General features: G+C 34.1%; 1 long non-coding RNA gene across 2 annotated transcripts; it reads left to right on the top strand.

Annotated features, from left to right (window-relative positions):
• The first annotated feature begins 6,771 nt into the window (after window positions 1-6,771).
• LOC131533586 (uncharacterized) lies at window positions 6,772-10,192 on the top strand. Of its 2 annotated transcripts, XR_009269157.1 has the most exons (5): window positions 6,772-6,801; window positions 6,942-6,987; window positions 7,276-7,365; window positions 7,985-8,071; window positions 9,406-10,192. It is a non-coding gene; the product is annotated as an uncharacterized LOC131533586 (long non-coding RNA). The 2 variants fall into 2 exon arrangements; XR_009269156.1 differs by having other exon boundaries at window positions 6,800-6,987.
• Window positions 10,193-12,233: the final 2,041 nt, after the last annotated feature.

Here is a 12,233-nt window from a genome sequence, read left to right as displayed (position 1 = left end):
TTGTTTCTTCATCTGAACATATTTGGAGAAATTTAGCATTATTTCATCAATGGATCCTCTGCAGTGAATGGGTGCCGTCAAAATGAGAGTCCAAACAGCTAATAAAAACATCACTAGTCCACAAGTAAAACGTGTTTGTAATAAACAAATGCATCATTAAGACATTTTAACAATCCAGAATATTGCTTTCTCTCATCTGAATCAGGAAAGAAATATATACAGATCAAGCACGGTTTTCACACAAAAAAACAGTCCAAAAGAGTTCTAGACAAATATGTCTGTGAATTTTGATGTGAGAAGACAACCAGGGATAGACTTTATTGTGGATTGGAGATGGAAGCATTATTATAGATTATAGACTGGTATATTTTTAGCCAGAAGCTAGTTTAAAATTAAAACAGTGTTATGTTTTTATCAGCTGTTTCTGGTGGCACTCATTCTTGTGGTACCCATTCACTGAGATTATACATTACTGAGCAAGTGATGTAATGCTAATTTTTTCCAAATCTGTTCCAGTGAAGAAACAAACTCATTCTGACTCAAACTGAGTACATTTTCAGCAAATTTTCATTTTTGGGTGAACTATTCCTTTAACAGGAGTGACTGACACAACCACTCTGCATTGCGTTGCATTGTAGTGTTAGTCACCATATAGTGCATTTATTGTTCTTCATTTAGTCTCATACTATCTTTACTACTTTACATATTTAGCTTTATACCAAGCAATTAAAAGGATAATACATGAACATGTTGCATTATAAGGTCTTACCTGGGTTTATGTGCAAGATACACATTCACTCTAGGGTTTTAAGATCTTAAGGTCACTTGAAAATGTGAAGCACATGAGAATCTTAATTGCATAACAGGGTTGGGTCGGCATGGGCAGGTGTATTCTTATGCAGATTTTTACCTTTGGGTACCATTGTACTTATTCATATCTGACTGAAATACATAACCATTTTAGGGCATAATTTCCCCTTCTTACTGAAAACCATTGACGTTCACTTTTTCAGTAAATGCAAATATTGGTCCTGGCTTTGCGCTCATGGCTGTGAAGAAATTGCTATTTACAAACAATCGTTTTGGCAACACTTTCAGGCGATACACCTAGAAAAGAGCTGTTTTAGAGCTTCAAATTTTGCTAATGGTATCTGATGTTGGTAGATTTTCATTTTACTGAGGCATCGCACTAAGCCACAAATGTCTGATTTGAAAATACCTCTTAAAACACAACTATAATAACAAATAAAAGGCTGAATACAAATGATGTGACCCAGGCTGAAATCGGAAACGCATACTAGAATACTACACCTACTATTTCAGAAATATAGTATGAGCAGTGTTGTACAATGGTAAAAAAAAAGTATCTGAACCTTTTTCATTAGAATGGACTGCCACCACTAAAACCTGCTCACCTTAATAACCCAGAAGTGTTGTTTTCTGTTTGACGTCACATTCATTTCATCTGTTCAGAGGAACTAAGGGTGAGGTACTGTATGTCAAAAGCACTCACTCAAATTGGCATATATCGATAAATTATACTTCACTGGGCTCATGCTAAAGATAGATGAGTCTGCCTTCTATTTCCTTGCATCATTTTCCCAGAGCTCCTCAAACATAATGGCCCAAGAAGCCTAAAAAAGCTTTGTCACCCAGTATAGGGCTTGGAAGTTCAAAAACTAGAAGGGAAGACTTCACATTTTAATTGACATGCCCTTTCACGATTATGACCAAAATGTGGGCACAAGATGACTTTCTGCCAAGTTCCCGTTTGCCATATTCCACAACCAATCAATGAAACCTGTTCGGATAAAGTTCCTTTGAGGCAAAGGAAAGCGTGGGGATTCTGAAGTGCCAGACATTTTTTTTTTCAGCACCTCTTCACTGAAAATAAGCATCTCTTTCCTTGGTGAGTGAGTGAAAATTAACACAGAAGTTAGAAAAGATTTATTTAAATCTTTCATTTTAAAATATTTCAAGGCTTCGGTAAAAAGTAACAAGCTTGTTATGCAAGTGTATATGTATGGAGGAAAATATGCCACTCAATAATTAACAAAGTTTGTTGTGTTCAGGCAGGATGCCATTACTCATTGCTGTTTAAAATCACTCACTGAGACTTGTAAATGAGTTGTAATTTTGCAGTAGGCTCGAACATACTGCTTGGTTTTAACAATCACTTAATTGTTAAAGATGATTAGGCGTCAACTTAATGATCCTGGCTGAAGTAATCAGTAATAATGAACAAAAACTCTTTCACCAGTACTGTAAACAATCTGATGGAAAGCAGAGAATTATTCTTTACATACTGACCTTGTATATCCTACATAGTCATGTATTTTATTAGACAAAAACATAGTGGATGGCAATTTGTGTAAGAACTTTAACATGTGGGCAGCCTGTTCTCATTTTACAGTACATTATTATGCACAAAAAATTCTGTGTTGGAAAACTGGCAAGCATATGACAAATTGTTCATAGAGTGAGTTGCAAATGACCAAGAGCTTATGAGTGGGTTAAGATTAATGTGTAATAAATAATGTATTTGTATTACATTTAACCATAAAATCAATTGAAAGTCTTTATTTAATTTTCACTTTTACACTTAATTTGCAACTACATGCCAACTACTTTCATTTAAGTATTAGTAGACTGTTAAGTTAGTTTTAGTAGAATAAGTTGACATGTACTTGCAAAGTTAGAATTTGTGTTGTGGGACCATCAAAATAAAGTGTTAGCAGATTAAGCAGACATTTTACTATTACTTTAATGATAGTTAGTTGATATGTAGTTACAAAGTTACTTATGGTTAGAAATACTAACTACAAGGTTTGAAGTGGACTATCAAAATAAAGTGTTGCCCAAATAGTTATACTTATAAGAATATAAATCAGTGTTTTCTTGTAAATATGTATGATAAACTGTTTAGAATTTTTCTGAGAGAGTCATAATTCAACTGATTTGTTTAAAAAAAAAAAGATTCATTAAGGGAACAAAACAAGTGTCTACTCTCTTTATGGTTTTATAAAAGTGAGTCATTGAAACATTCACTTAACTGATTCTTCAAAACACTAATTCATTCACAAACTCACGGCAGTTTATTTTGCGGGTGGCTTCATTTGGAACCATATTTGTTGACGGAGCAAAATAGACAAAGTAACTGACAATCCTGTGTCAAAAATGTAAGTTGCTCAATATTAACTAAACATAGGTCTATCAAAGCAATATCATTGTGATATTGGTCTTGTTATAGGTTTCACAGGGATGCAAGAGAAGTTGCAAGCAATGAAATTTGTCAAACAACCACCATAAATCTCCCATCACACACAACTCGTACCTATAAACACAATTAGACTGGTTACACACAGAGAAACAGACAACACAAAGGCCAAAAATTACCACTGAACTGCTGCCATGGCAGAACTTTCACCTTGTCTATTTATAGCAGTCATTTTATGTGCAGTAAGCACACAATTGGAGCTTAGTGGGCAATCAAGTAACCATAATAATATGTGTTTGTTTACAGAATGGGACCGAGGAATGAGGAGCCACACAGGAGACACTATAAACCATGCGAAACAGGGTGCTTTGGAAAACACGACAACCTCGCACTTCACAGCGCCAGTGCAGTACTAAATAGCCTTGACGGCATAATGGACATTTAGAGGTGAATAGATATTTTTAGATCCACAGTGTTCACTAAACATTACTTAGCCAAGTTTGTCTTTAAAAGTAAAGGTTGCATAGCTGGAATATTTAGTCTGTGAATATTTGAGACGTTTTGTAATATATTACGTCTACTCGTGGAGAAATATGCTCCTAATTTTACCAATGTTATTCTCATTTGGTTCTCTTTAACCCTGTCTAAGATTTTTTTTAAAGTAGCACATTATGCATTAAAGAGTTTAGACTTTAAAGTCAACGTGAAATTTTATTATTTGCAACCAGTTTTTCATTCTGTAATCTATATGTGCAACTATTATCAATGAGAAAAATGTAGACTAGATTTGTATTCTCTGAGAATAATTTTAATTGTTAAAAACATTATGTAGCAAAAACGAAATAAATAAATCTTGGAAATGGACTTAGACTTGGAGATGTCAGTCAAAAATACAAATCATTTCAAAAGCAGAGAAACCATATACTTACTATTTTTGCAGAATTTTCATGCAAACTGCATTGTGTTGAGGCAGTATTGTTGCAAAAGTGGTTTCGGTTGTTCTTAGCCTGCATGAAACTTTTTATTTTTGGATATATATTATAAACATCAATATTAACCAGGGGTCCAAACACACCTAAGAACCTTACTTTTATTTTTGATATCAATCCAAAGCAGAGAGATGAGTTATCTCATGTAAGGAGGATGGTGATTGAGAATGGATTTCATCCTGGTTTGAGGTCATCTGGTAACACCTCAGTTCTTTTTGAAGTGACAGATGAGGTCAGAAGTGAGAATGATTTTATTCCATGTTGAGACTGTGATACCAAAGGAAGGGCAATGTAGTGCTACCTTTCCTGAGAAAAGACCAGTCAAAGCGTGATCTATGGAAGTCCAGGAGCCAGGGGTACATCTATTTCTTTCCTATACTACAAATGTATAAAAGATCTCCAGGCTATTATTTGGCAACATGTCTTTGATGTTGCTGTTAAATCATACATTGTGGATTGCAGTCATTTACCATCCATCTATTCGCTTCCCAGCGCCACTTCTGAATAAAAGTGGCATCTGCTTTTGACTTTCAAAAGAAGCGACGGATCCTCCTAGAGGTCATTATCCTGCCTGCATGAGAGCAGGACCCCATAGCTGGCGTACTGCAGCTTATTGAGCTTTTCAAGGGTACAGGGACAGCATGGTCACAGACCGCACTCCTAAACAGCCTATTTATATGAGACTAATTAAACCACAAAGCCCTGAAGCAGACAGCACCTTTATTTCTCTGCTCTGTGCGTAACTAGTGTGTTAAGGGTCAGAGCGGCTGTGTTAGGATTCACCACCATTAATGCTCTACCACCTGGTGTTAGAAATCCCATGGCACATGATACTGTTCCTTCTTGTTCATGGCAGATGCGCTAGATTTTGAGTCATCTTTTTCTATTTTTAAAGCATAATTTGACAGGAAGCAACTGTCATACAAACTGTTTGCCAACATGCTCAAAGAAACTCAATTACAGTGGGACTTGTTACTTGTTGAATCGTGACAGTCAATATTGCAGCATTTCCGTAGCCTAAAAATACATCAGTGTAAACACGATGCTTGCTTTACTTTTGCAACTGTTGACTTCAAAAATCCATTGAATCTAACTAGCAGAGCCAAGTTTAGCTTAGATCCAATGGGCCACTTTAATAAAAAAAATAAAATAAAATAAAAATGATAAATTCTACTGTCTTGCTGACCAGAAAGATGGTTCTCTTGGAGCTGCATTCATGACTCTGAGAAAGTGACAGTGTATGTAATTCTGCAGTAATGGCAACAAGACTTAAAAGATTTACTAAGACCCAATAAATCTTAAAAGCCTTCAATCCTGGAAGGACTGATATCGACTGAGTGACTACTCTAAGATGACAGGCAGTAGTTTTTGAGGAATTCTGATTTTGATAACATGTTGGGCTCTTAATGCTAAATGTCAGTGGCCTTTAATCAGCTTTACTGCCATGAGATCGTACACTTGTGGTTCAACAATTTTATATCCAGCTATAATTCTAGAGGTTAGGCTGTGGATTAACCACAAACTTTATGATAGGCCTACCTAAAAGCTTTAATATTTAATGTTTAAGATATGTGCAAGATATATAAAAATAGTGTTAAGTCTTAAGTTTATCCTGTATTTGCTCTTTTTGAGTACATTTAATTGTCACAATTTTTAATCAAATTAACTAGATTTATTTGTCTGCTTATAATCTTTCTCTGTGGCTAAATTGTGAGAATTTGAATGCACTGAGAGTTTAAATTCATTTTAAAGATCAATTTTATGTCAATTCTAGATTTATAACAAGTGCCACCAAAATTGCCAACTTATGCAAATATTTATAACTGCTACTTTCCAAACCAGTAAGTAATTTATATCTATTAATCTGTTATAGACTCTTAAAAAAGGGTTATTAAATGGTTCTTTGGCAGGGTGTATGGTTCCATGAAGAACATTTAATATCCAAAGAACCTTTCCATTGCACAAAAGGTTCTTTGTAGCACAGAAAGGTTCCAAAGACTATTTAATGGTTCTTCACACTCATCATGTTGTAAATATTTTTATTTTTGGAAAGTGAGATAGAGTGAGCTAAATTGTTCTTTCTGGTCCAGAACTCATTCCAGACTCATTTTCTATTAGTTGCATTCAATTATAGTGTCATAAAAAGTATTAATTTTGAGTTATATAAATAGTGTTGTGGTGTTTATTAATTTAAAAAGACCAGTAGATCCTTTTATATCTATTATCTATGTTAATGCTGTTTTGCATGACTCAAAAAATTATTAGGCTAGTTATTTAAGTTTAGTATAAAAAATACTGCAATCATGTTTTAAAATGAAATAAAAAGGCTGAGTGATACAAAATCTTAAAATATGAAAGTGCCACTTTGTCCAACTATCCATTTTGCACCTATGAATTTGTCGTAGAACTACAAAATGAGTTTCAAATTCACGATTTAATAAAGATTTAATGTGATTTTAAGTTGTTTATGTAGTGTTCTAATTCTAGAGGTTTATTTATGCAAATGCTGCGTGACTTTGACGTGTTTTAATGTGCGTCCGTGTCTCATTCAAGTTGCCATGGAAACAGAGCGACAACACCACCAACTGACAAACTGTAAATCTCTGTCTCTCCCTGCTGTTTTCACTGCTTTCAGGCGAGCTTAGTCCCTAAAATCACACAAATATCATATACAACTGTTCCAGACACGTTCTTACATGTAACTGACACGTTTCTGTTGAATATTTACTTCACAGAAAACTTCGAAAAAGTCCGTAAGCATCTCAACTGTTTTCAGGCGAGGTAAGCTAACTCTATAGCTTGAGCTCTTGTTTATGAGAGTTTGGGCTTTTAATCACATTTTTATGTGTAGAGGAGAGGTTTTGATAGCTTTGTAAAGGGTTTGGCTGTCAGTTTGTCAATGGTTTATTGAAAGTTGTCTAACTTATTTAGCCTAAAGTATGCGCTGTACTGTTAATCGGTGACGTCTCTGACAAGGAGCTCGAATTAACTGAATCTAAAGTTAGTTCAAACTTGTTTTTATCTTTCATGGTAAACAAATATTGATAAAAAATTGTTCTGTGGTTTCAGGAGTGAAAAGAATCTCTCTACAACAGAAGATAAGCTGCAAAATTTCAAAGTTTCTGAAGGGAGCTGCTGTCAGAAATGCAGGAAACACAGGTGAGCTGAGAAAGCTATTTAAATAAAAAACATATATTCTTATATCACCATGCATCTGTTATTTATAACCTAACCCTAACGGTTATTTTAGGAAGGTTTTAACATCCAAACCTAAGTGACACAAACCTAAAAACATTAACGTTAATTCTGTTATTTTAAGAAACTGGTTTGTGTGTGTATGTGTGTGCGCGCGTTTTTGTGACAAATGAGGACATAAATTTGTCTAATGACAAGGGTATGACAAAGGTATTACAAGGAGAAGGTGACTTTTCAGGACATTACCCCATGTCCCCACTTTTCAAAACGCTTATAAATCACACCGAATGGAGTGAAATCTGAAATAGCACAAAGTTTCCTGTAAGGGGTAGGGTTAGGTGTAGGGTTGGTGTAGGGTGGTAGCACATACAGTTTGTACAGTATAAAAACCCATACGCCTAAGGTCCCCACTTTTCACAAAAACAAACATATGTGTGTGTGTGTTTATATATATTTAAAAAAATAAAACTATTTTATTTTATTTTCTGCATTTCACTTCTGCTCTAGCTTGCTTCCTTTAAATAAACCGGCCTGTTTACTAAATATTGTTGGCTCTGTGATAAATGGCATATTATGTTTCTAGATTCTTCTATGCTGATGGCCGTGCAGCAGACTTGGAGCAGACCTCCTGTCGGACAACATCTCTAAGGCGCAATGAACTATATGACTTGTAAGTAAATCATCAAAAACACACTACTGTTCAAAAGTTAGAGATTAGTATGTTTTTTTTTTTTGTTTTTTTTGTAAGTCTTCTGCTCACTGCATTTATTTGATTAAAAATACAGTAAAAACAGAAATATTGTAAAAATCAATTTGAAATACCTCAGAAATATTGTAAAATATTATTACAATGTAAAATACCTCTTTTCTATGTGAATATATTTTAAAATGTTATTGATGGCTGTGATCAAAGCTGAATTTTCAGCATCATTACTTCAGTCTTCAGTATCACATGATCCTTTAGAAATCATTCTAATATGCTGATTTGCAGCTCAAGAAACATTTCTGAATATTACCAATGTCTAAAACAGTTTTTGCTGCTTAAAAATTTTATGGAAACAATACCATTCAAACATTTGTGGTAAGAAAAGAGATAAATTAATACATTTGTGGTAAAAAAAAAAAAAAAGAAGAGAGAAATTGATAATTGTATTAATCAAGGGTGCATTACATTTATCAGAAGTAACAGTGAAGACATTTATAATGTTGGAAAAGATTTCTATTTACTAAATTGTTTAATAAATGTAATAAATGCTATTCATTGTTCTTTCTATTTATCATTCAATCCTGAAAAAGGTATCACCATTTCCACAAAAAATGTTAAAAAGCAAAAACTGTTTTCAACTGTTTTAAGAATAAGAAATGTTAAATTCTTTAAAAAAAATAAAAATATATATAAAAAAACAGCAAATCAGCATATTAAAATGATTTCTGAAGGATTATGTGACACTGAAGTCTGGAGTAATGATGCTGAAAATTCAGCATTTTATCACAGGAATAAATGACAATTTACAGTATATTAAAATAGACAACAGTTCTTTTAATTTGTAATGATATTTTACAATATTACTATTTTCTCTGTATTCTTAAATGCAGACCTAATGCAGACTTAGTGAGCAGAAGAGATTTTTATTTATTTGTTTGTTTGTTTGTTTTTTCAAAAACATTGTAATGTTTCAAAGATTTTGACAGGTACTGTATAAAATTGTTACCTAGTGCTTATATTGCTTAAATTCCATTAATTGGATGCATTTGTGGCCAAAGATGCTGGGATAGGTTTCAGCCCCGACGACCGTAGAGAGGATAAGTGGTTTGGAGAGTGAATAGATGGATGGATGAACTTCCAATAATTATTTGGCTTGCTTTGATTTTGTTTCTGTTCTTACTTCTGTTCAGCTTAAAAATACCTTTCCATTATCTTTATTTGTCATTTTGCTTCGTTATACCTGTGCTAAACCTATGAAAATTAAGAAACTAATGAAAGTGTCTTTTTTTTCGTTACAGGATTCTATGTACCCAGCCTCAACCATTCATCAAAAGGACTGTGAAAGCGGGAACTCTTTGACCCACCAGTGGCAGTTTCCACAGGAAGAAAAAGGGCATACTAGTGGATGATGGGGGTATAGACATTAACATGTATTCACTGTATTACACACTAAGGATGGGCATTTCTGTAAATTTTTCATTTTAAGTACTGGTGGTTTTGATTTTGTCTGGATGGCATTCTGTCCTAACACTAACTAGTCAGAGCTCAGGTACCACCCAAAATGCTGCCATAACCAATCAGAAAAAGAGAAATATATAAAGTCAGGTGATCATCGAGAACTCAGACTTGACAGCGATGATTGATCATGAAAACGATGATTGCAGTGACTTTAAAAAAATAATCAATCATTGCTGTCAAGTCTGAGAACTCTAGTACTTGTGCACATCCCTATTAAACACATATACACAGTATTGAGGTATGATGTATACTGTAAATGCAATAAACATTTTAATCATACATCTTATCAAGTCTTGTTACTTCTGGATTTTCTTTTTTTATTATTATTATTTTATGAACAATCCTATTAAAGAAAATTTATAGTATGATAAATGTAAGGATATTGATCTGGAAGAATTGGGGCCATAAAGAACCTATTCATCAGTGGTTCTTTGAAGAACCTTTAAAAAGGGTTCTTTGTAGTGCCAGAAAATGTGCTTTATGGCACCAAGAAAAACACCGGTTCTTTAAAGAACCTTTCACAAAATGGTTCTTCAGGGAACTAAAAATGGTTCCTCTATACGGCATCGCCACAGAACCCCCTTTTTGTTTTTAAGAGTGTCTATGTAAATTAATTCATTAATGCTGTTTTGATGATCAAATGCTTGCTATACTTTTGTTTTGACATTACTTAAATTACTAAAAAATAAAAGTTTTATAAGAGGGACAAACGCTTTTCCTTTCTCTACTAGATTTTATACTTAGTATTTTCAGCAAATGTTTCTTCATTCTAACTGTGAGCCCGCTGCAAAATTTACAATTCTAATGAGCAACAACATTTTGAACTGTTCAGCACTGCTATTGTTATAATAGATGCTGTTCAACATAAAAGCATGCTTTCCTGTTCCTGATAACACCTCAAGCACAAAATAGATGCAAATGCTCTTACCATGAGTCGTGTAAAAAAATTTGCACCATTTTATTCTAAGAAATGCTGACGAAGATGTTCATTTATCTGAATTATTATATAGAAAGAGGTCAGAGCCTCCCACTGAGCGACTCCCTCATTTGTCAGTTCCTTGATGATGTGCCTGTAGCGTTTGTAAGAAAATCTCTAGGAAAAAATATAAAAGGGAGAAACAAAACCAATGAGAAAAACTAGACTCATTTAGGCTTGTGCCTCAGTATGCAAATGACGTTTCCAGTACAAACCCGACTGAGAGGGCTGACACACTGAGACACATGATGCATTTTCAATTCTTTAAAGAAATTTCACATGGGCCTCGCATCAAGGCAAAGTAAACGCAATTAACCTTAGAACACACTGTTTCTTTTAACAAAACATTTTTCATCTAATATGTGGATGGTTCCACATAGGCCTGTGCAGAGAACTGATGAAGACAAGTGGATAAAAGAACGATAAAACGATTCAGTTTTTCAGTAAAATTAATTTCTACTAAAAGCCCCATTTGATTGCAGCAAACAATGGCTTTATACTCATTCTGGCTCTGATTTATGAACGGTTACCCCCTCCAGGCTAAACAAAGTCAGCATGCCCGCAACCTATTCAGTCATTTGCTACACTAAAATGAAATCACTGCTGTCTAAGGGAACTAGAGACTTCACAGGAAGAGATTTCACAGGCCTTTTGACATTAATGGCCTTTGGCTCTGTAAACTCCATATGAGCATAATTCTCTATGGAATACAAACTCATTCAGGCTGGTGACTTTGATGATTATTTTTAACTTCCGAACAAATGCATAGTTCAGAGTGAAAAGGCAGTTTTTGCATTATGAAACATCCCTTTATAGCAAGTGTTGGTAAAGGAATAGTTCACCAAAAAATGAATATTCTGTCATCATTTGCTCACTTTGATGTCGTTGCAAACCCATCTGACACAAAAGACATTTTGAAGAATATTTCTACAGCGTTTTTGTCCACTCAATGAAAGTCAGTGGGGTCCAAACAGCACTGATTGGACCCCATTGACTTTAATGTGTAAACAAACAACATTGAGACATTTTTAAAAAAATATTTATGTGCTCCAATTTTGAGTAAGCTATACTTTTAAGGTTAAAGTATGTCTTTCATTTTTATATTTTTTTTTAATTTAACTATGCATTTGAACATATTTGGCAGTTTTTGTGGCTGGTTGACTTCGCTGGAACAAAGACAATGACAGTAATGTTTCATGACACTCCCATCATTTGCTCCAAGGACTGATATTAAAAAATTCATTAGCATTTCTTATGCAGTGAAATGCAGTGTAGTCAGTTCAGACAGAAAAGTTTGGCATTATGCTGTCCATTAATTAAAACAGGCAACTGTAAATAGAACAGAATGTTATAAAAGCTCAAAAATTGTGCATGTTTACACTAAACTATAGGCAAATACTTTTAATTTGACGTCAATCATAACCAATCAATCACTTTTTATCTCTCACTGCAGACCTGGAGAGTTATTCAAATACAATTTAAATTTCACTCGAGACAGAAATCAGCATATAAATGAAAGACCAAAACGTCTACAAGATCAGAAGGTTGAACATCAACAACATGCATGCGTCATAACTTCCATGAAATAGGCACCTGATTCTGTCATGTGTTCCCTTTTGGAGTATGCAGCCT

Source organism: Onychostoma macrolepis, chromosome 24 (genome assembly GCF_012432095.1).
Source record: "Onychostoma macrolepis isolate SWU-2019 chromosome 24, ASM1243209v1, whole genome shotgun sequence".
In the NCBI taxonomy this organism is placed as follows: Eukaryota; Metazoa; Chordata; class Actinopteri; order Cypriniformes; family Cyprinidae; genus Onychostoma; species Onychostoma macrolepis.
This window is presented reverse-complemented; position numbering and strand designations above follow the sequence as displayed.